The sequence below is a fragment of the Cygnus olor genome, chromosome 2, assembly GCF_009769625.2.
Source record: "Cygnus olor isolate bCygOlo1 chromosome 2, bCygOlo1.pri.v2, whole genome shotgun sequence".
In the NCBI taxonomy this organism is placed as follows: Eukaryota; Metazoa; Chordata; class Aves; order Anseriformes; family Anatidae; genus Cygnus; species Cygnus olor.
In genome coordinates, this window is record NC_049170.1 from 141,199,592 (window position 1) to 141,221,383 (window position 21,792).

Genomic DNA, 21,792 nt, shown 5'->3' on the forward strand with positions numbered 1-21,792 from the left:
TGCCTCCTTCACAACTCAGATGTAGTTTTTGAAAATTATGACAGATACATTGTAATGTAATCTGATATACATTCTAAAACAGGGGAGGTTCAGGTTGGAAATGAGGAGACATTTCTTCTCAGAAAGAGCAGTCAGGCATTGGAATGGGTTGCCCAGGGAGGTGGTGGAGTCACCATCCCTGGGGGTGTTCAGGGAAAGGTTGGACGTGGTACTTAGGGACATGGTTTAGTGGGTGTCATTGGTGGTAGGGGTATGGTTGGCCCAGATGATCTTGGAGGTCTTTTCCAACCGTAATGATTCTGTGATTCTAAACAATATTTCAGACACTCTGTATTTTTCCTCCTAATTTTCCTAGTTGGGTTCATATTTCTCACCTTTCTCTCACAATTGTTTCTGAAGGAATTTAATTTCAGGGTCAATGTAAATGGATGGCAGGCAGGGAGGGAAGATATATTCTTGTTTAGAGGCCTGAGATAGCATTGGGTCAAAATGAAGATGCCTCCTCACACACTATGGAAAACCATTCATCCGGTCTTATTTTGTACTTCTTAACTGCAAACCAGAAGCAATGTTTTGTAAAGTAAAACTGTTCCTCTTCCCTTGACCACAGCAGGATACACACTGATCATACCAGCCGTTCTGCTACTCTGAGGTACATGTCCCCTTTGGGCCCCAGCCTGATAGCTGGATTCTCTCTGTGCACCTCTCTCCTTTCTTCTGTACTTAATAACATGAATTTCGATTTGGTGCCTACTCCCTGTAGTGTTTAATTTAAAGGGATGTACAAGAAATGATCATGTAAATGATCTTATACCTATGTATGTTTTTCATATCTTCACTAAACATCCAAGTTATATGCCTCAAAAATGAGTGTTTTTTTTTTTTCTCCTGTATTTTTTGTAGTACAAAATCAAGCAGGAAAAAAGGAAAAAAAAAAAAAAAAGCTTCTGTGCTTGTCTACACTAAATTAACTATGGCAGTAAACTTGAGTAAACTTGAGAGGTGGTAGCGTTGCACTGTAGCTGTGAGTAAAGAAGAGAGAATCTGAATGCTGCTATCAGGGAGAAGAGTGAAAATAACAATGAGAAGAGAAAACTGAGAGGACTGTGGAGAATGCATGAGAGCCAGAGCCAGCCTCTGGCATGTCAGCGTCTCAGACCATCAGCAAAGTGGAATTGTTGGAGATGTATTTGAAAAACAAGGATTTTATTAGAGCATTCCCAAGCCATATGAAGAGAAATTTGTACAGTGCTTTGCTATTCATGGAAGCCAACGCTGTACATCTTCTGCATGCTGAGGAATTGTTCCTCTTCTGCTGTCTGATAGGGGCACAGCAGCACAGTAGATATTTAAATCTTTGTTGCTGTGTGGGAACAAAATGCAGCTCGATGGATATTTCTGCTGAGCAAAACTGGAAGAAGAAAGGAACAGCATCCAGCTTCAGATGGGTCTGCCTCGAAGTAATTCAGAGTTCACTGGTTGACACAGCAGCTGCTGCCACCACTCACTTGCTAATGTCCAATTTAGTAATTTGCATCTGGGTTGATAATGATGTCTTTGGAATGCTGAGGTTATAAGAACTTGTTAGCTCAGGGATTTTATTTTATTTATTTATTTTTTACAATTTCATGCAATATGCTTATCTCCTCTCATAAAAGCAGTTATATTTGATGAGTTCTGAAGAGGCTGCTGTAAGACACAGAAAGATGTATGAATGATAGCATACCTAGACCTGATGAAAATAGACCTGAAGAGGATAATAATGCATATATATATTTTTAAATCTATTTTGTTCACTATTGTTTTAACGGAGATGTTTGTTCCCATGATGGACAGTCTTCTGCTCTCCCTAGACAATAGCAGAGTCCCCAGCTGGAAGCTACTCTCCTGAGACTCGGGACATCTTTCGGTCTCCCAATTTATCTAGAGCTGTATGACCATGGTGAAGGTGTAAACTGTTCTAGAAAATTCTCCAGAGACTGCCTGCTGTTTCCGCAGAGCTCCAGCTGCAGCCAGAAGAATGTTAGCCCTCTTCTCCGAAATCTGAGGCTGCACTCAGAAAAATGCCTATTCTATGTCCCCTGCTATTTATCTCAAGATCAATAGCTCCAGGCTAAAGAACTACATAATATTTGTACTTTTTTTTTTTTTTTTCATCATTTTGAACGGTTATGCATGCTGCATAGCTTACAACTTTTTACAATACATAGCGTGAAGGCTGCAGTTAGACATGGACTACAGAATAAAATGTGCATCTCACTGCTTACAGAGAACACAGAAGGAAGAGACAATTAGTGAACATGATTCATTCCCTTCTAATACTATAATCTTCACGACATCATCTTATGTTTCTTAAAGTACTGTAGCAGAGTTGCCTACATAGTCTTGTCTAATAATCTATCCCATTGTATGTCAGTCTGTTAGGAAAATTGCTTCCTTGCTGTCACTTTATTTGACATCACTGACAAGTAGTGTTTCCTTTCCTGATTATGCTCACCTACGTGTAACTAAGCATTTTTTCTGCAGTAGTTTTTACACATGGCTGTCTTAAGAGTTCTCTGAAATATTTCAGATTAACTTCAAGTGATTTCCTTACATGTCTGGGAAAATAAATTAGCTTTTTAACACGGTAATCTTGACTTTACACACTCTTATAAGTGATGTCGTCAAAGTATTGAATCGTCATTTTGCTGTCCAATTCCTTCCTGAGTGAGAACTTGGCTTCAATGCTGTAAAGTTTTTGTGCAGTACCACTTTTCTGCATCTGTAAAAGCAGAATTCAGCAAAATTCTGAAGTCTCGCTAGGATATTATAATTTTAGGCTTTGTAGTATGTTTATAAATTTAAAATAATGTGGCGTTGTCATGGTTATTCTTACTGGTCTTTTAGGAAGGCAGGGAATCGTAAACTGCAGCATCTCAAACACATCAGAAACTCCCATACACAAGTATTTGGTGGGCTCTTAATTTCTAACAATTATCTATAGGTGTTAGGTTTGAAACATTAGCGTTTGAGTGAGATCACGTCTTTTCTCTTATGAAATAAATCTTCAATACTAGAAGGGGCCCCATCTTCACTATTTAAGGGGAAGCTGCGTGCCTGGGACCTGTCACACCCTCACACGACTGCTCTAGGTTTCACTGGAGAGCTGGCACGAGCTTGAGGCTCACCCTAAAACCTAACACCTCAGGATGGGACGGGGATGTTTCCTGAGAAACACTGCGTGGAAACATCCCCCGCAGCCTCTCCCGCACTTTCTAGACAGGGTGTCTGAACCTGCCGCTTCGCGGGGTGGCGCGGCCGTGAGGTAAACCGCCCGTCCGTGAGGTAAAAATGCCCGTCCGTGAGGTAAACCTGCCCAGCCATGAGGTAAAACTGCCCAGCCGTGAGGCAAACCGCCCGTCCGTGAGGTTAAAATGCCCGGCCGTGAGGTAAAACTGCCCAGCCGTGAGGTAAAACTACCCAGCCGTGAGGTAAACCGCCCGGCCCTGAGGTAAAACCGCTCGGCCCTGAGGTAAACATGCCCGGCCGTGGCCGCGGCCCTAACCCGTGCACCCCTACAGGCAACAGCGTTGCTAGGCCAAGCGCAACTCACCCCAACGGCAGGCCCGCCTCTACCCCTTTAAGCGCCGGCTGCTTTTTTTTTTTTTTTTTTTTTTTTTTTTTTTTTTTTTTTCGTGCAGCGCCTATTTTTAGCTCATCCTCTTGGTAGCATCCAGTTCTGCCCCCTGTTTCTCCGCTCTCCCCCCGCTGCTCATCCAACCCCCACCCCTCCCTCGGGGGTAGGTTCCGCGCGGCAGACGGCGGCTCGGGCACTGAGCATGTCCGAACGCGCTCGGCAGCAGCGGCCGCCGCGCCGAGGTTCGCGGGGCGGGAAGGAGTGCGCGCGCCGGGGGGCCGCGTGAGGGCTGGCGCGTGCAGCAGCAGCAGCAGCAGCAACAGCAGCAACCGCCGCCGCCGCCTTGCAAGTAAGTTTCTGCGGGGCGGGAAAGGGGCGCGCGCGCGCGCGCGGGGCGGTGGCGCGTGCCGCGGCGGTTGGATGGGTGCCCGCCCAACCGCCGCGGCACGCGCTGCCGCCCCGCGCCCCTCAGAGCGGGGCTGAGGGGAAGGGGAGATGCGTGTGCATATGTGCGGTATTTCAACCTGTCTGTCAATAGTAAACACCTAACTATGCCCCAAATTTATTTAATTTCCCCCCCTATAAATAGCATTTTCTTGTTCTTTTCAAAAATGCACGTCTTGCCCTCCTTCCTTTCACGCGCCAAGTCAGTCTGAGTGCTGTTTGATCCTAGGGAATATAAAGTTCCTCACTTGGTGTTGAAACAGGCTCATTTTACTTTTTATTTTCTGCGTGCTGAATGGGAAAAGGCTTCAGAAACTGCTTTCCTGCTCACCGGAGGCTTGTTGTGGTTGTTTCCAAAGTTGTATGAAGGCAGCCATCCAATTAAAATGATTTTATAATAAGGACGGGGGAATTTGAAGAGATTTCTGTGAAAATGAGCATTGGTTATGAGCCTTCTGCTGCTTAGCATGGCACCGGTGAAAGAACTAGACTGAGGGAGGGCCACTAAGTGCTCGTGGTGGACAGTGTGTTAATTTTCATTAGACCGTTCCAATACGTTTTCTGAGTTTAACAACCCGACTTTTGACACTCTCACAGGCAAGGCGCTCTCTGCGTGTTGATTTGGATTTGCTGGGATGATCACAGAGATGAATATGCCCATGAACTGAAGTGTCTGCAGGTTAAACCTCGTCAAAATCTAGATGTGTTTCAAAGTAGTTAAAGACCCAGAACCTGCCAGCCCTGCTGTGTATCTCGTCTTGGTTCTATTAATTAGTATTATTGCAATGGAGCCAGGAAGACTGCTGTGTGATTGTTTCTGTATGTCTGCAGCTCTTCCCCTCCCCCAAATGAATTAAAAATAAAACCCAAGGCAGCCCCCCCATAGCAGTAAGATGGGCATTGATCTGTGGGTTTTGGAAAGCCAGTGAGTGTGTGCGCTTGGGATCTGACTTGTGCATGAATAAGCTGCTGTCCTGTCTGTTGCCTTTTTATGAGTCTGCGATAATGGGAGAAAAAAAGAATTCTTGAGTGGATGCCTTTTGCCTGCTGCACAAAACCATAAGAGAATGCAGCAGGAAAGAACAGTTTGTTTTACCTATGTTGGTGATGTTGTGAAAAATAAGGAGGGAAATTTTTGAATGTGGCAACCTGCCATCTTTTTCTTGGAATTAGATTTGAGCTGAATTAATAATAGTATGGATTTTAAAAATAAAATTGTTCAAAATGTCACTGGGCTTCAAAGTCTTTGATTAAAAAATGGCTTTCCTTATGCTTGTGCAGTAGTAATTTGTTTAGTAGGTGCTATTTGTGTTACATTTACTGTTACGACATTTCAATACCTTTCGTTAGGGCTCCAGAGGTCATACAGATAACTGAATTATTTCAGCATCCTAAACAGATAAGTATTCTCTGAAGTCAAAGCATATGCAGGTAGAGCATATAGGCGTATCCTTAGCATATTATACTCTGTGGTATAATTTCTGTAGAGTCTCCATTGATTCTTCGCCTCTTGTCCAGATTTGAGCCCAACTAATGGAAATGAGAAAATTATTTGAGTGGCAGTGGGGTTGCATATTAATTGTTGGAGAATGCCTAAGTAGCAGTTGCAGTGTTTGCACGTACTTATTTTTTCCCTTCAGGCAGAAAAAAAAGTAGCTGTAGTTTTCTTTCTCTGTGCACTTTTTCCCTTGAAAACTCTTATTTCTCCATTATTCATTTAATCTAAGGGAATATCTTTCTTTTTTTCTTTACTTTTTGTAATAAGGCATGTCATCTCACATTGCAGGGCATCTTATATACTTTTTCCCGTAGGACTCTAAAGAATAACAGGACTGTGGAAAGAGATGTTATTTTTTTTTTTTTTAAATCATGAATTTAAGTACAAACTATTAATAATGCCCTAGGAAATTTCATAGGCGATTGATTACTCTAGGATTGTCAGCATTACCATTCAGCCATTAATTCTTGAGACGGTCTCTTAGCTTCCTTTTTGTTGATGAGCTACTTCAATTTCTTTCTTCTTCACCCTTTAGTGAGCTACTGTTGTTCCTTAAGTTACTACATTGAAAATATTCAATGAAGCGCATATTACTGGAATACACTGGGGAGGTGACAACCTTACAGAAGCAAACAATTATCGCTAACAAGCGTGGTTCAGTATCAGGTTAGCATGAGATTGCTGTATGTTCGTGAGTGGGTTGAATAAGAACATACCAAAACTTTTGCTTAATAGAACTGAGTACTTAAATCCAGGATGCCTTCCTTGTCTACTGTGACAGATATCCTCTAAGGTAATGTGCCTTTCTTTGATGTGTGAGCTGTCACCATCAGAGGCAGAAGGCAGTTTTGGACAGGAGAAGAATTTCATGTTTGCCAAAGCTCATGGGGAAGACCTTCAAGTGTTCAAAAGACATCGCTGCCTTCAGTTCATTGGTGTTGTTTTGTGCCAGGAGCAGATGCTCACGTGGTGGGTGCACTGCCGCAATCAGCTGGAAGTCTTGCTTTTATTCTAGCATCTGCTCCTACCAGCTTTACTCAAGATTAAACATAGATATAGGGAAGGTATCTCCTTGATATCTCAGGAAATGATACGGATGTGTCATGCAGTTTCCGTCCAAGACAGAAAGTTATTGGACCATACGGTCAAAATCTTTCAGACTGTGCAGAGCTTTGTCGCTGAACGAGCTTATCTGTGGCTGCAGCAGTACAATTAGCAAGTTCCTCCTGAACGTCAGGTTCCTGTCTGCATCTCTCAATTATACACTGAAGCAGGGGATCTTGGCCTCCTGGCCCTGCTTTTTTACATTGCGCTAGCAAAACAGAGAGAGGAGTACTTGCTGCTTTTTTTGTGTGTGTGTTACTCTGCTGCCTGTAAAAGGAAGGATTTGGAGAGGAAGAAAAAGCTGGGGAGGAAAAAGAAAGGTAGAGAAGAAAACACGTAAATCTGTGTTAATCTTCCACAGCTCTTGAACTGAGAACAAGCTGGAGTTTTGGCTCCTTAACTCTTCAGTGACACAAGGGGAAAGGACCTTTCGGCTTCACTCTGTTCCTCCTCAGGAATGCACTGAGGTATCTTTACCATTTGATGCCGGAGATGGGAGCAAAGGGAAGAGAGGACAGCTACTCACGAGCTTCATGTGTGTAATAACGGAGCGCGCAGTGGTCATGAACATAGCTTAGAACAACCCATTTGTCACAAAACAAGTGATTGTATCTTCTCCGGGGCCCGTGTAACAGTGTCCATGTAGTCCAGGGGCAGCAACATGAAAAAAAGGGATTCTGAACAGAAGGATACAAAGGTATACCTGCCACTTCTTTATTTTCCCTTTGCTGGACACATTGTTTTCAGTCTTGAATGGGTAAGTCTAAGCCAACGTGTACATTTCTGGTAAGCTCTTATTCTGGGAGGCTTTTTGTTACTTATGAGGGGTGTTTCCCTCATGGAGGGAACAGTTACTGAATTTTGGAAGCCAGTCTGACTGATTTTTGAAAGGGAGTTGGACTTAAAGCTTGTGTAGGAACAATAGGATTCCCCCAACACAACCGTAGGCGTTATAAAACCAGAGGGACATGTGCAGTGTCTTTCCCATGGAAAGTTAGTGCCCTAACAAGACAGAACATAACGTGCTTTTTAATGGTGAAGTAGGTGCAAGTTTTTTAATACTTTGCTACTAAATCTATCAGTGATCAAAAGTGAAAGATGGATGAAAGAGGAAATTTTGAGCACTCTAAGCAAAACATTATTTTCTTTCTTCATAAATCATTGTGATGCGTGGCCCAGACCAGGCGCTGTGTATTTAGTTGCTGGGTAATATCAGCAATAATAAGCAGTCCCTACAAGATGCATCTCTGGTGTCCTCTGACCAGTCTTGAATAGCTTACTGAGTTGCTTATACAAGCCCAAACTGGAATTGCTTACTTAAGCAAAACTACCTTTGACATTGATAGAAATTTCCTGAAGTAAGAACTTCATGTTTGTTTTTTTTTTTTCTAGAAATTGCAAATTAACCCATCTGCTCCCCCCCCCCGTATAATGTTATTTAAACGCCTTTTAAACACCTGATGATGATTCACTTGCCATGAGTGAATACAAATGTAACCTTGTTAGTGTGTGAAGAAGAGCCTCAGTCACGTAAGATCCTCTTTGTAGTTCACACGTTCTTCAGTAGTCAGTGGCTAGAGAGTAACGCTTCCGGTTTACCTGGGGCATATCCTGTACATCTCTGAAGGCATAGTTGACATTTGTGCAATCATGGGCATGCAGTACTTCTTCCTGAGCATGGAAAGCAAATCCATGGCACTTCTATATCTAACTCATAACACCTCTGAAGGACAAAGTATTACCCCCGTTAGTGTAGGTACCTGGTTTGTTCAGCGGTACTGTTTGAGAAGACTTTCGTTTTGGAAGGTGATCTGCCTTCATCACATCACAGGATACTAAGAACCATCTTGTGTGTCTCCAGTGAGTGATCTCATCCATTAAAACTCTGAGTCTGGGGATGTATGTTCCTCTATGTATACAGTTCCCATCCATTTCACTAAAAACTTGAGCTCTGGAAACAGGAGGAAAGAATCGGCTATCTCCCATGCTCCTGTGTATAAAAAGCTTCTGGGACACATAATCATGGAACAAATTCATAGGTAAAACATAGTTCACTTAAATATTCCTACAGATAATAGATATCAATAAACCTTCATAAAATATGACATGCACATGAAGATAAGACTTTGATACTATAGACTGAACTTTTTTTTTCTTAAGGCGTAACGCAACCAGATTCCGTGGAAGTATGTTCTATAGTAGTGGCAAACACATTATTTGTTATTCCTTAATCTACACTTAGCTGTAGAAATGCTTAGTAATAAATCTGAATATTTTATAAATAAGAGCATACTAAAATGTTAGTATTTATAGTTGCTTCAGTGAGATTGTGAGTCCTTATATTTACTTTGTGATTTTAAATTATTAATATTGTTATTTCAGAAATTGATATTTATATGCTGTTGATGTAAAAATAATCTATTCAGTCATCTGTATGTCTGGTAGTTGAATTCCAAATTGTCTTTCTTGTTTAGTCACACTGAAAAGGCAGGACAGCCATCTTGTTGATACAAGCACGTTCCGAGATGATTAATCGATGATTGATATATCACAGCTTCTCCAGCTTCTGAGAAGGGAAGCTGTAAAAGCTTTTAAATCCCCTTTAGAGAAGGAAACAGTTCTTATCCAGGACTACAAACAGTAATACCAAGGAAAAGAGATATGTTAGGACCCAAAATACGTTTGCTTGTTCCAGTTTTATTTCTACTTTGGAATCTTATCATTAGTCTCTGTGGGTTTTTCAATGTTTTTCTCTGGGATTATGGCTATGTTTTTCTTTCTTTTTTCTTTTTCCCCAAGAGTCAGTATGAACACTGACTGCACTGAAATGTTACTGCCAAAATACTAATACTAATTCATTAGTAATCTAATCTCACTTCTAGATCAAACTTCAAAACCCTTGTGGTACTTTCTGCTTGAATATTTTTTGAAGAGTTGCACTAATTTATAGTGTGGACTTAACCAGCTGATGGAAGTCCCACGCATGCCTTATGTTGATATTAGCATATGACCATAGCAAAAAAAAAACAACAAAACTTCTATCTTTGCGTGTATTTTCCGTATGCTAGAAAGGATGATAGTAGCAGGAACTGGCTGGTCCATGTGGAACATGTGGCTGTGAAACTTTTCCATATGCATGCTGGAATACCTCATTTTCTTCTGCATTTTTTTTTTCAGTAAGATCTCCTTCATCTGAAAGCTTTTACATGAGTTTATGCTTCACTAAGAAGTCTTACCTGAAGCAGTGAGTTAGATACCCCAAGAGTGGAAACAATCAAATAGCAATGTGGAAGAAATCATAAGGAAAGGTTTAAAGTGGAATTACCATTTATTAAAGCTTTGGTGCTCAGTTGATGGTCTGCTTACTGTGTCCTACTGTCTTGCTGTATGCTGTGTACACACTCTGCAAGCTCTCTGCAGTGGAGCTCGCATTTACTTGTAGAGGGCTGAGTACATTCAGCTGTTTGTACAGAAATAGTCTGGTTTATGCTTATCATCAGAACAAAACTGTTAATACAAATCTATCAAATTCGAGGCCCTGGATGTGAGATTGTTCTTAGTGCCTCAGCCATAATAGCTGCTTTACATGCTTTCCCAATGTATGGGAGAGCAGGTCCTGATTTTGAGCAGGTCTTGGATGGGCTGCCTGGACAAAGTCTTAGGGTTAGTTGCTGTGAAATTCAGAACTAAGATGAGGTTGTTGGAGAGTGGTGCTGGTGGCTGGCATGCAGGGGACTAGGTGAGACTCAGGGAAGATGGGAGCAGCGCTGGACAGGTGGGAAGAAGTGCAAGTGGTGGTCTGTGTCTTGTGACTATGCTGTTATAAGAGCCCAACAGAAATCCCAAGTTTCTGATTTTTGTGCCCTGTTGTGATTCATTGCTAAGGGTATTTCACTTCAGTGTTCTACCTCCTCACAGCCCTCCTGCTTCTCCTACTTATTTATCATTGTGTTGTAATTAAGTCTCACAAATTCAGAAGTACCAGAGCTAAAGCTGCTGTCCAAAATAAATAGACTTTTCCATTTACCTTGAGTCTCTATGCTTCAAGTGTGTGTCTGTAAAATGAAGACAATACTACTTGCACAGCATGGCATGTTGTGAGAAGATAAGTTTTATTATTATTGGTGAAATGCTCTGATACTGTAGTGATGGTCAACTTGGAGAGGAACATGAGGAAATTGCTTGAGCTCTGTTAGGATGCCAGAATTAGTACCACACGGCCATGGATCGGACACCTCTGGTCAGACCAGACACTGGATACTGTCACTGCTTGCTCAGGAAATACCATCCCTCCTGTTCTCTGAGTGTTGCAGCAGTCTTGGGGGAAATAAATTTTATGTGAATGCACAGCTGAAAACTGTATAAAGCTGTTTATGTAATTTCTTTGAGAATATTGTTTAGACACTTGCTGACCAGTAGTTCTTGATTTTTGTTTATATATAAATATAAACTATACATATATAGTATATATGGTCTTGACTTTGGAAGTCAAAGCTGTAGCTGCCCCACCCCTGGAGGTGCTCAAGGCCAGGCTGGATGGGGCTTTGGGCAACCTGGTCTGGTGGGAGGTGTCCCTGCCCATGGCAGGGGGGTGGAGCTGGGTGGGCTTTAAGGTCCCTTCCAACCCAAACCATTCTATGACTTTGTAAAAATAGCAGTGAAGCATGGGAAGCTGTTACTTACTACTCACAAGTCCTTGTCAAACTGAAATCAATATTTTTAATTAGGATGTCTTTGAACAGGGAAAAATTCTCCTTGCAGTGCCAGCGTGACCACGGGAAGATGGGTCTCTGTAACAGGCCTCACAGTCACTGCTACCTATAAACAGTGGAGAGTGGGTGAACACAGAACGGAGCAAGGCAGAATTAAGATACAAACAGTTTTTGTTTTGGTGAGCATGATACTTTTCCTTACACTTACTCCATAAGGGAAATAAGGCTTTACGCTTTGAAACTGTTACTTCTCTTCTGGAAGACTAATGTGTACCTTGTCTCTAACAGCACTAGCTAAAGGTACGCGTGAACCTAGGAGCTGCGCAGCTGGAAGGAGCTCCCGGTGTTTGGAAGGAGACTGATGTGGTGATGAAAACAGGGTCTACTTGTGTATCTAGTTTGGCACAGGAATGCTGCACAGTGAACACCAAATTTGCTCACCCTATTTCTGTCACCATCTCTAATTTTGTCCTTAGCCTGTGTTGCACTAAGTTTTGAGCAAGGTTTGGATCATATGTGGAGATCAGGCTTGACCTGATATAAGCTTTAAAGGTGAGGTACTGCAAACATACAGTCCTTTTAAGAAATACCAAGAAAAGATACTCTTGCTTCCCATATGTATTTTCCCCTGATTTCGAGTTCTGTTTTGCCCAATTTTCAGGGTCCTTTATAGAGATGTGCCCTAAGACTAAGGGGCAGGCTCTGAGCTCTGCTGTCTGGGAACAGCGACAGGACCCGAGGGAACGGCATGGAGCTGGGACAGGGGAGGGCCAGGCTGGGTGTTAGGGAAAGGTTCTGCACCCAGAGGGTGGTCGGGCACTGGGGCAGGCTCCCCAGGGCAGTGGTCACAGCACTGAGCCTGCCAGAGTTCAAGAAGCATTTGTACAACACTCTCAGACATGTGGACTGATTTTTGGGTGGTCCTGTGTGGAGCCAGGAGTTGGACTCGATGATTCTTGTGGGTCCCTTCCAACTCGGGATATTCTATGATTCTAACCATAGCAGAGGCAGAATGTAAACTTGTTACTGCTCTATCCGATCCCTTTTAATTCCCTCAGTCACTTCTGATAATTTTTGTTTCTCAGGTATACCCAAAGGCAGAATTTTTATAGGATAATGTGGCAACGGGCAGTAGGAATTAATTCCCCAAAGAAACAATTGCATGCCATCCCATCTGACCTCCTTTGGGAAACATGGGGGACCACTGACTGGAACCCAGTGGGCTTTCATCAGCTGAAACAATTTAAATTTAGAGGAAATCTGACAGTTGGTGTTTATAGGGAGGAAATTATTCCATCTCCATAAAATGTGCAAAGGATCCTTGTCATATGTTTTAAATTTTTATAACAACTGCTAATTGTTTTCTACTTTCTAATTCTCCTTCCCAGGTATTTTAATCACAGCTCAGAATGGCAAGAGCACCTGTCTGTATTGCTGTCTATCTTGGTGAATCCAAGAGGAGGAAAAATAAAAAATAAGAATTTTACATTCCTTTATTTATTCTACTTTTTTACTCACATATTTATGACGAAGAATTTCTGAGGGAAAAAAAGTTACAACTTTCATTAGCATCTTGTAGCTTCAACATTAATGACTGAAGTGTGAATGATGAGGCAGAATTTTGTAATAAACTTTTAAAAATATGCTGGATATTTCAAATACTTATGCTCATTCTAAGACCTGAGTTTTTTCCTCCTTTTTTTTTTTTTTTTGTCTATGCCTTTGTTAGTCACTTTGGTTTCCTTAAGAAAACAATCTTGTGGGTTGTTTTTTGTTGTTGTTATTTAACCAGTGCTTTCTGTATTGTAATACCCGAACATAAGTCAGTTTGCTGTCTTTAATTTTCCAAATGTGCACCCGTATGTAAACCTATAGATCTTCAGCATTAACAATAAGAGCAGCTTTAAATAATTATGTCAAACACAGTATCTCTCTCTTTATTTACAGACATTCAGAAAAAAAATCAAGGTGAATTAATTGGCGTTTGCCAAAATGAGCTAGATTTTATACTGTGCAAGGACTGTAGCAGTCAATGTGCTTTAATGCATACAAGTTAAAATAGTCTCTTCATGTAAGTGCATGGCTATTAAAAGAATTTTAAAGAGTAGTCTGACAAAAAAAAGTAAAGGCAATAGCTTTTTGAGGGGTAAATTAATATAAATTGTGCCAATTTACAGAAATAGACTGGGATGGTGTGGAGCAGTGAAGCTGGTATAAGCAGCTTGTAGTTTTCCAGATGCTTGTACCTGACATTTTATACCACAGTGCTTGCACGGTAGCACGACACAAATTTCAGTGCACCAAGCATTCAGTTTCCATGCCAGGATTAAATTACTCAAGTTTGTTTGGAGTTCTGGACTGTTGCAATTTTAAACCACTAGTGTTTTGTCATGTATCCTTGTTTAGGAAGATTCATGTTCCATCTAATAAAAATTGAATTCTGATAAATTAATGATTATGACCATTTCTGAGCTGCAGCACATCTGAAACCTGCAAATTTGTTAATACTTAAGATACACAACTGATTAACTTGAAGGACAGCTGTTATTGCCTCTTCCACTCCATTCTTGGTGCACTGTTTTCCATACACAAATACCCCTCTAGCAGATAAAGAAGGTAAAATGGCAGCATTTCATCCAAAGAAACCAAATTAAACATCTGTTTTTCCATCTTAGGCCAGAAAAGCAACACTATTAATAAAAGGATTTCAGTCTATAACCCTCTAAGATGCTTTCTCTTATACAGCTACTGAGCTGTGCAAGAACACTTTTAGGAGGAACACAAGAGTCCCCATTTGGCTAGTAGATCATCATAGCTATGACAAAACTACTACCATATTTTATTGATTATTCCTTAATGTGTGACATTTAGATAAAGGTACTGTTTGTTATTTAACTGTGCTCTTTTGAGCATTTGAATTTATACAGTACAACGGTCAATTCATCTATCTGTAACAGTGCATGACTCCTAATTAGGAAACCCAACAAAGAATCTAATGTAACCAAGTAACTCAACTTTTTTTTTTCCCTAACTCATTTTTTTTCCCCTAACCTAATCTACCCTGTCCCTCCATGCCTTACTTTTCTTAAATCTTCAGACCATTATGGATACAATTTTAGTATCACTAATTACACTAATTTTTACACTTTTTAAACTGCTGATGAGAAAAAATTGAGACCAGTAGCAGAATACTTTAAAAATTATAGTAATCTGTGGGCCCAGTGACATAAAGCATGACATGAGGATGATTGGTTAGGGATGTGCTATAAGAACAACATTTAATTTTTTTAATTAAGCTATTAACCAGAGTTTGGGCAAGAATATCACAGAAACACTGTGTAGTAAATTGAAATGTGTGCCTTAGCTTGTGTATTTATTTTTTTTATTTTTCTCCCCCTTCTTGCACAAGTTACTCGTGTTTGGAAGTTTTAGTTTAGATCCTTACCTATTAAAGGAAGTCTTTACTATGTTAGAAGCTAAAAGGCTCTACTATGGATTTATGACCTAAACCCAATAAAACCATACATAACAACAGTAGAGTCTTGTTGAAACCCAAATATTTAACCTTTCCCTTAAAGAGTTACTTCTTCAAGATCTTAAGTCTAGAACAGCCATGGGAGATGGAATTGACTGACTGATTTTATTTTAACATACGGAAGATGCTGGATAATTCGCCTTTAATCAATTCCACAAATCAACAGGTGGTGAAAGAGGTTCTTCCCATGTTGTAGCAAAGGGTCAGATAGAGTGTATTACAAACAGCTTTGAGCCATGTGTAGAGAATATTCCTACCTTCTGTTCATCGATAGGGAAGCAAACATTGCATGTTTGTATTTATATTTAATAAAATTAAATCCATATGTATTTTTTGTCCTCAACCTTCTGGCAAATTGGTAATGTGGAACTGAGCTGCAACGGATTGGACATGCATGCTAGCAAGGGTACTAATCTGTATTATTATTTTTTTTTAATTTAACAGCACATATGACTTCTGATGGATCACTGCTGATTTTTACACGTGGCTGGTCACTAAACACTGTTTGCCACAATGGATGGAATGAATGAAAACGTATTGTTGTAGATGAAGCGGTGAAGAGTCCTGGCCCTGTGGTACAAATCCTTGAGTACTTTAATTGCAGGATTAATAGAAACAAATATTTTGTGTTTGTTCTTCTGCAGGGTGACAAGCTGGATGCGGGAAGAAAAATAACTTGCATAAATCAAGTTTTTACACAATACTATTTTGTGTTACTCCATTGTTTTGCAGATTTCAAGTAGCTCTACTGTGCTTGCCGTCAAAATAATCAGATTACAGAAACAGAGCAAAAAAAACCCTCTTCTCTTTCAGTTAATTTGATTCCTGCTGAAATCTTGTTTATATTTGGAAAGGAATGGTCTTGAAACTTTCCAGTTCACAGTTCAAATCTGCTGGTTGATGATATGGTGCACGGGATGACCTGAAAAAAATGAGTAGGCGGTAGATTTGTTGTTACTGTTGAATTGCTCATTATTTTTTTAAAGTGTTACTGTTTTCACTTTCCTTTATTTTTAAGAAAAGTAAATTTAGTATTATGAAGACAATAATATTTCCAATTCCGTGGTTGTAGTTCTTACATAATGCTCTCAGCATAATCACTTTTATAGATGCCCTGCATAGTTTATCAGCATGGGCCAAATTTTCCTCTGTGACTCAAAAGCAGTTGTAATAATACTGGTGCAGGCAAATGCATCTCTCACAAGACTGTAGTAGTGATAGTAAGTTGTCTGTATGAATGGAAAACTCGTAAACCTGCACCGACATTATATAAATAACCTCTGACTAGTGTTGAAATTGTATTTTAATTATGTGACAGTGTTCTGCTTTTGTCAGAGGTCTCTGCTGTTCTCAAACATCCCCAAATGGACTTTCATTCACAGGGTAATAAAGGTAATTTATGCCCCCATATATTCTGTTGGGACAATGGTGAAGTTGTCATTTTGGAAAGAAAACACTGTCATCCTCACTCCTCTTATGTCTGAATCACTTTGCAGGTGCCACAGTTGAATATCGCTGGGAAAATGCCTAATGCAGACAGTCTGAGATTACATGGAAATTCCTTGTAGTGGTCATGCTGTAATACCTGAAACAGAATAGACAGAGGAACCTATTTATGCACAAATATACGAAGATTGAATTATTCATCAGGTGATAGTGAAAAATAGTGTGTGCATCCTGCCAGGCAGGAAAACCATTCACATTAGCTGTAGTTCAACAAAGTGTTATGGTTTTTAAAAAAAACTAGCCATGGCGTTAATGATTTCACTGCATCGATTTTACCTGATTTAAGAGAAAGGGAGCTAGGATTTTATATTAACAAAATGCACTAAGCCAAGTGATGGAATCCTGTTAGATGTTTAAGAGGTGAAGGCACATGTGAGTGTCTGTGTTGTCTGTTTCCTGCGTGCTGCCTCTACCTTTTGGGATGATGCTTTCCTCCAGTTCTGTGTGGAGATAACACCTAAGAAGGGTAATAAGATAAGCCCCTCTTGGCTAAAAAAAGAACCATGGTGCTAAGCTCGAGGATGAAGCACGTGTAACCTCCCCTTCGGACTTCCACCTGGAACTGCAAGAGTATGTAAAAACTCCTCTCCTACTCAGCTGATGAGATCCAGGGGCTCCCCATGCTGCTCACCTGCAGGTTGAAGCTGCTGAGGATAGCCCCAGGAAGCAGGCATGTTTCTGACATTCATTCACTGATCTGTCAAAAAGTTTTGTACCATGGTGAAAGAAAATCAGAAGACCTTTCCTAGTTCAGAATGAATAACTAAGGATTTTTAAGTTCGTATTTAAGTGAAAATGAACAAGTAGGAAATAAGTGACCTCTTTGTTCAATTCTGATCTCATTCTCAAGAGTAGTCTTGTAATCCTGAAAACCAGACTTCTAAACAGTGGACTGAATGTCTGGTGCCATTTTAATGGCATGTGAGCAAGCAGCATGGTTGTTATTGACATTATTTTATATAGAGGTAATTTTAATATTAAAAAATGAATTGATCTTCTTTGTATGGAAACACAGTTATTTTAATTTCCATATTAATAATGACTCACCAAGAAAAAGTGAATTTAGAACATTAAGAGGCAACTAAATACTTGCTTCTTAGAAAGAAAGTGAGGAAAAATGTTAAGCAACTCAAAGTTTACATTAGAAAAATACTAACTGTATAATAGACTGTAATAAGGAAGTCACAATTAGATCCAATTTTATTCTGTTTCATAGCTGAAATGTCCTGTGTGAGGATTTATAAACATTAAAACTGCAAATGGAAACTCCAGTAGAGGAAGTATGTGTTTCATTTTTTTTACTTTCTTCTTGATTTTAGGGTATTATCAACACTCACAAACGGATACTCCCAAATCCATTTTGCAATTGAATTACTTCCCATTTTCGTAATGTCTTCCCATGAGGTTTCTCTGAGATCTGTCTTTCCAATTACCACTTGCTGTCTTTCAGCAATACTTTCACTTCAGTTTTATAATGCAAATGTCTCTGGATCCATCAAAGTTCATTTCAGTCCCTTTTCTATTTCCATGCAATTTTAAGTACCAAATAGCTTTAGAGATTCTTCTCAAATAACATGATTGGTAAAAGAGTGAGGTTTAAAAAGTAATAGTAGTGATCTGGTGTTTGGAGTTTATAGTTTCAAGCTTTTCTGAACAATCAAAGTTCACAGAATGACGGAATGGTTTGGGTTGGAAGGGACCTTAAAATCACCCAGTTCCAACCCCCTGCCATGGGCAGGGACACCTCCCACCAGACCAGGTTGCCCAAAGCCCCATCCAGCCTGGCCTTGAACACCTCCAGGGATGGGGCATCCACAGCTTCTCTGGGCAACCTGTGCCAGTGCCTCACCGCCCTCATAGATACTGGGAAGAAATTCTTTGCTAATCAGAACCTAACCTGGCTCTCTAATTTAGAGAAGGCCTTTGCCTTCTGGGACTTGGGCTATGTGGCTAGAGTTCTTGCCGATAAAGACTGAGGCAAAAAAGTCATGGAGTACCTCAGCCTTCTCCTTATCCAGTGTGACCAGGCCTCCTAATTCCTTCTGGAGAGTGCCCACAATTTCCCTAGTCTTCATTTTATCACTGACGTACCTATAGAAGCCTGTCTTCTTGCCCTTGACATCCCTGGTCAAATTTAATTCTCATAGGGCTTTAGCTTTCCTAACCTGATTCTTGGCTGCTCAGATGATTTCTCTGTATCCCTCCCAGGCTGTCTGTCCTTGGTTCCACCCTTTATAGGCCTCCTTTTTCTGTTTAAGTTTGGCCAGGAGCTCCTTGTTCATCCACGCAGGTCTTCTGGTATTTTTGCCTGGCTTCCTCTTTGTTGGGATGCATCGCTCCTGAGCTAGGAGGAGGTGATCCCTGAATATTAACCAGCTTTCTGGTTACTCTACCAAGCAGATCCCTGAAGAGGCCAAAGTCTGCTCTCCCAAAGTCCAGGGTAGCGAGCTTGCTGTGCTCTCTCCTCACTGCCCTTGGGATCCTAAACTGCACCAGTTCATGGTCACTGCAGTCAAGGCTGCCCTTGAGCTTCATGTTCCTCACCAGCCCTTTCTTGGTGAGAATGAGATCCAGCACAGTACCTCTCCTTGTTGGCTTCTCTATCACTTGGAGAAGGAATTGATCATCAGTGCATTCCAGGAACCTCCTGCATTGCCTATACCCTGCTGTGCTGTCCCACCAGCAGATATCAAGATGGTTAAAGTCCATGAGGACCAAGGCTTGTAAATGTGAGTCTGCTTCTCTCTGTCTATAGAGAGCCTCATCTGCTTGGTCTTCTTGATCAGGTGGCCTGCAGCAGACCCCCACCACAATGTCCCCTGTCCCTGCCCTCCCTGTAATCCTGACCTCCAAGGAGCTCTGTCAGCTCCCCACCCATCCCCAGCCTGAGCTCCACACACTCCAGCTGCTCTTTGACATTGTGGGTGATGCTCCCTCCTCACCTCACCTGCTGTCTTTCCTACATCCTGTATCCTCCATCCCAACACTCAAGCCATGGGAACTGCCCCACCATGTCTCTGTAATGCTAATGAGGTCATAGCCCTGCAGGTGTGCGTACATCTCTAACTCCTCCTGTGTATTCCCCTTGCTATGTGCATCAGCATAGAGACATTTGAGTTGGGCCCCTGATGAAGCTGGCTTAGTGGCTGGTGTGGCTGGGCTTCTTGTGCTGCTCTTCAGGTGCTCTCCTACTGACCCGTGACCCTTCTCCAGGCTCTGGGCATCCATTGTTGACACTGGTATCAAGCTGGGAGGAGTGGGATGGAGTGAGGTTCCCCTTCCCTGTAACTCTACTCTAAAGCCCTCTTCACCAGCTTAGCAAAACTATCATTTCTCTTTTGAATTGTTGCTGCAATTAAAGCTTCACCAGGTATTTTAAGAAACTAGAGCTTTACAGACCATTTTCAGTATCATGGCATAAATTATTTTCAGAATGGGAACTAAAATATTGGTAGCAGCTGTAGTGATAATAGCAAACCATGATGACTTAAAATTGTGCGGCAATTCTAGATTCTTTCAAACTGGCCAGAAAACAAACCAAAAGGAATACCACAGTGCAAGATTTATATTTTTGGCTAGTCTTTTGCAGTGTTATGGCCAAAGCAGTGTAGGATGCCTATACTGGTGCTTTTTTACAGTTACAGATCCTGGGGATGGAGTTTTCGATATTGGAGGGAAGCTAAGTGGAGTTGAATTCAGTGCTTGCTGCATTTGTTTTTCAGCAGTGCTAAATTCCTACTGATTTTTGGAAGTTCAAAATGCTTTGACTGTTGCTGAAGCCAACAAGGGCTGTGTTTAGCAGTGCTGAAATCAAGCAGAAAGATGCGTGCCAGAGCACAGTGTTCATAAGCTTAATCTCTCAAGGCTCCATCATTTAATTGCTGTATTAGCTAGCTAACAGCTAAATAAGATTTCTGCTTGTATGATTCTGTTTGTTTGTCTTTCTATCCGTGAACTGTAAGTATCTACTTAGGAGATTACCATATTTCTTAAAATCTGACTTTACAAATACTCTAGTTTGAAAACTGCAACTTCTGTTTTCAGGTTTTATAAAGGGCAGTACAGGGAACTCAATTCTTTTACTGCATTTTTTCTTTCTTTTTTTTTGAATGTACATGTTATAGAAAAATTAAAAGCAAAAAGTCAACGTGAATCTCAGGCTTCCCTTTTGATAGTGCTGTAGTTCTTACTCAATTACTTCCTTGTCAGCATGGGTCATATTTTTTCTACAGTATCTTATTTGACAAAGTAAACCTGCACGCTGTTTTGTTACTGAAGTGGTGAATTCTAATTGTTTTTATAGCATAATTTCTTCTTGGGAGTGACTTTATGACATTAGTTTTATGAGTCAAGAAGCTACCTCCTGTGAGATCAGTGAGCATTTTCTCTTTCAGTGAAATAAATTGCTGCGTACAAGATAAGTGCTGAACCGATTTTACAGCCTTTTGTTGGGAAGTTTGGTAGGTTTTTTTTTTGGTCCTGCTCTGGCCTTGTGATACCAAATTTCTTAGTAGTTCTTTAGTCTGTTTTTCAGTGAATTGGCTGATGTTAGTATCCCGAGTCATTCGTCATACCAAGTCTTTCCAAGGTAATCTTTGCAGGTGCTCAGGATGAAGAATGAATGTTTCAGGAGGAACAAGTATTGAGGATGGTTAGTACAGCTGTCAGTGTTCTGCTCACCTCTGTGCTCTTTACATGGTATAGATTCAAGTGGGTCTACTTTTTGGCTGCAAGATTTTATGGTTCTTGTTATTTGTTAAGTTGAAAACTCCATCCAGATAAGATATTAGCCTCAAATGTTATTCTGGTGCAGCCTGTTTGGCAGTTTTGTTTTGGAGTGGGACTGATTTGACCAGAGATATGTTAAAGAAAGAGTGACTTGCTTGGAAACCTTTTTTAGTATGTTTAGATATGGCCAGTATTCCATGTCCTATTTGATATATGTCACAACTTGAGCCTGCCTGTGACTTTGGCTCTCTCAGACATGTTTACCTTGAGTGGATTAATCTATTTTCTTAACATTGCGTTATTTCGTAAGGTCTAATAAAAAATTTGCTTTGACCTAGATTTCTTGCAAATTGTAGTTTAATATGAATGGGAAAGTTTTTGTTTGCTTTAAATTGCAGTTTAATTGTCAGATGAAGTATTGTGTCACTCTTCCATATGTGGATCTTGAAAGTAGGTAATTTAGAGTCGGCTAGCCTTTTGTGAGCAAATTCTTCCAGTATTTAATATTCATGTCATATTAGAGAGGATCAACCTGGAGTATTCTTGGAGGGAATAGTTCCTTCTGCTGTTGTTAGATTAGTCTTGAGCCCTTGTTTTCTAATTACCAAGAGAAACCCATAGACATAACTTCATATAGGGGAAGAAA

The 21,792-nt window shown here is 40.7% G+C and overlaps 1 protein-coding gene across 5 annotated transcripts in view; it reads left to right on the forward strand.

Annotated features, from left to right (window-relative positions):
• The first annotated feature begins 3,696 nt into the window (after positions 1–3,696).
• The window catches only part of OXR1 (oxidation resistance 1), a 270,297-nt gene continuing 252,201 nt past the window's right edge, over positions 3,697–21,792 (forward strand). For 2 of the 5 annotated variants that reach the window (XM_040546713.1, XM_040546714.1), the window contains exon 1: positions 3,698–3,968. The gene's annotated coding sequence lies outside the window, so the exon portion shown is untranslated. Of the gene's footprint in view, positions 3,969–21,792 lie in introns of all 5 variants that reach the window. The other 3 variants (XM_040546719.1, XM_040546715.1, XM_040546717.1) reach the window with 3 other exon arrangements.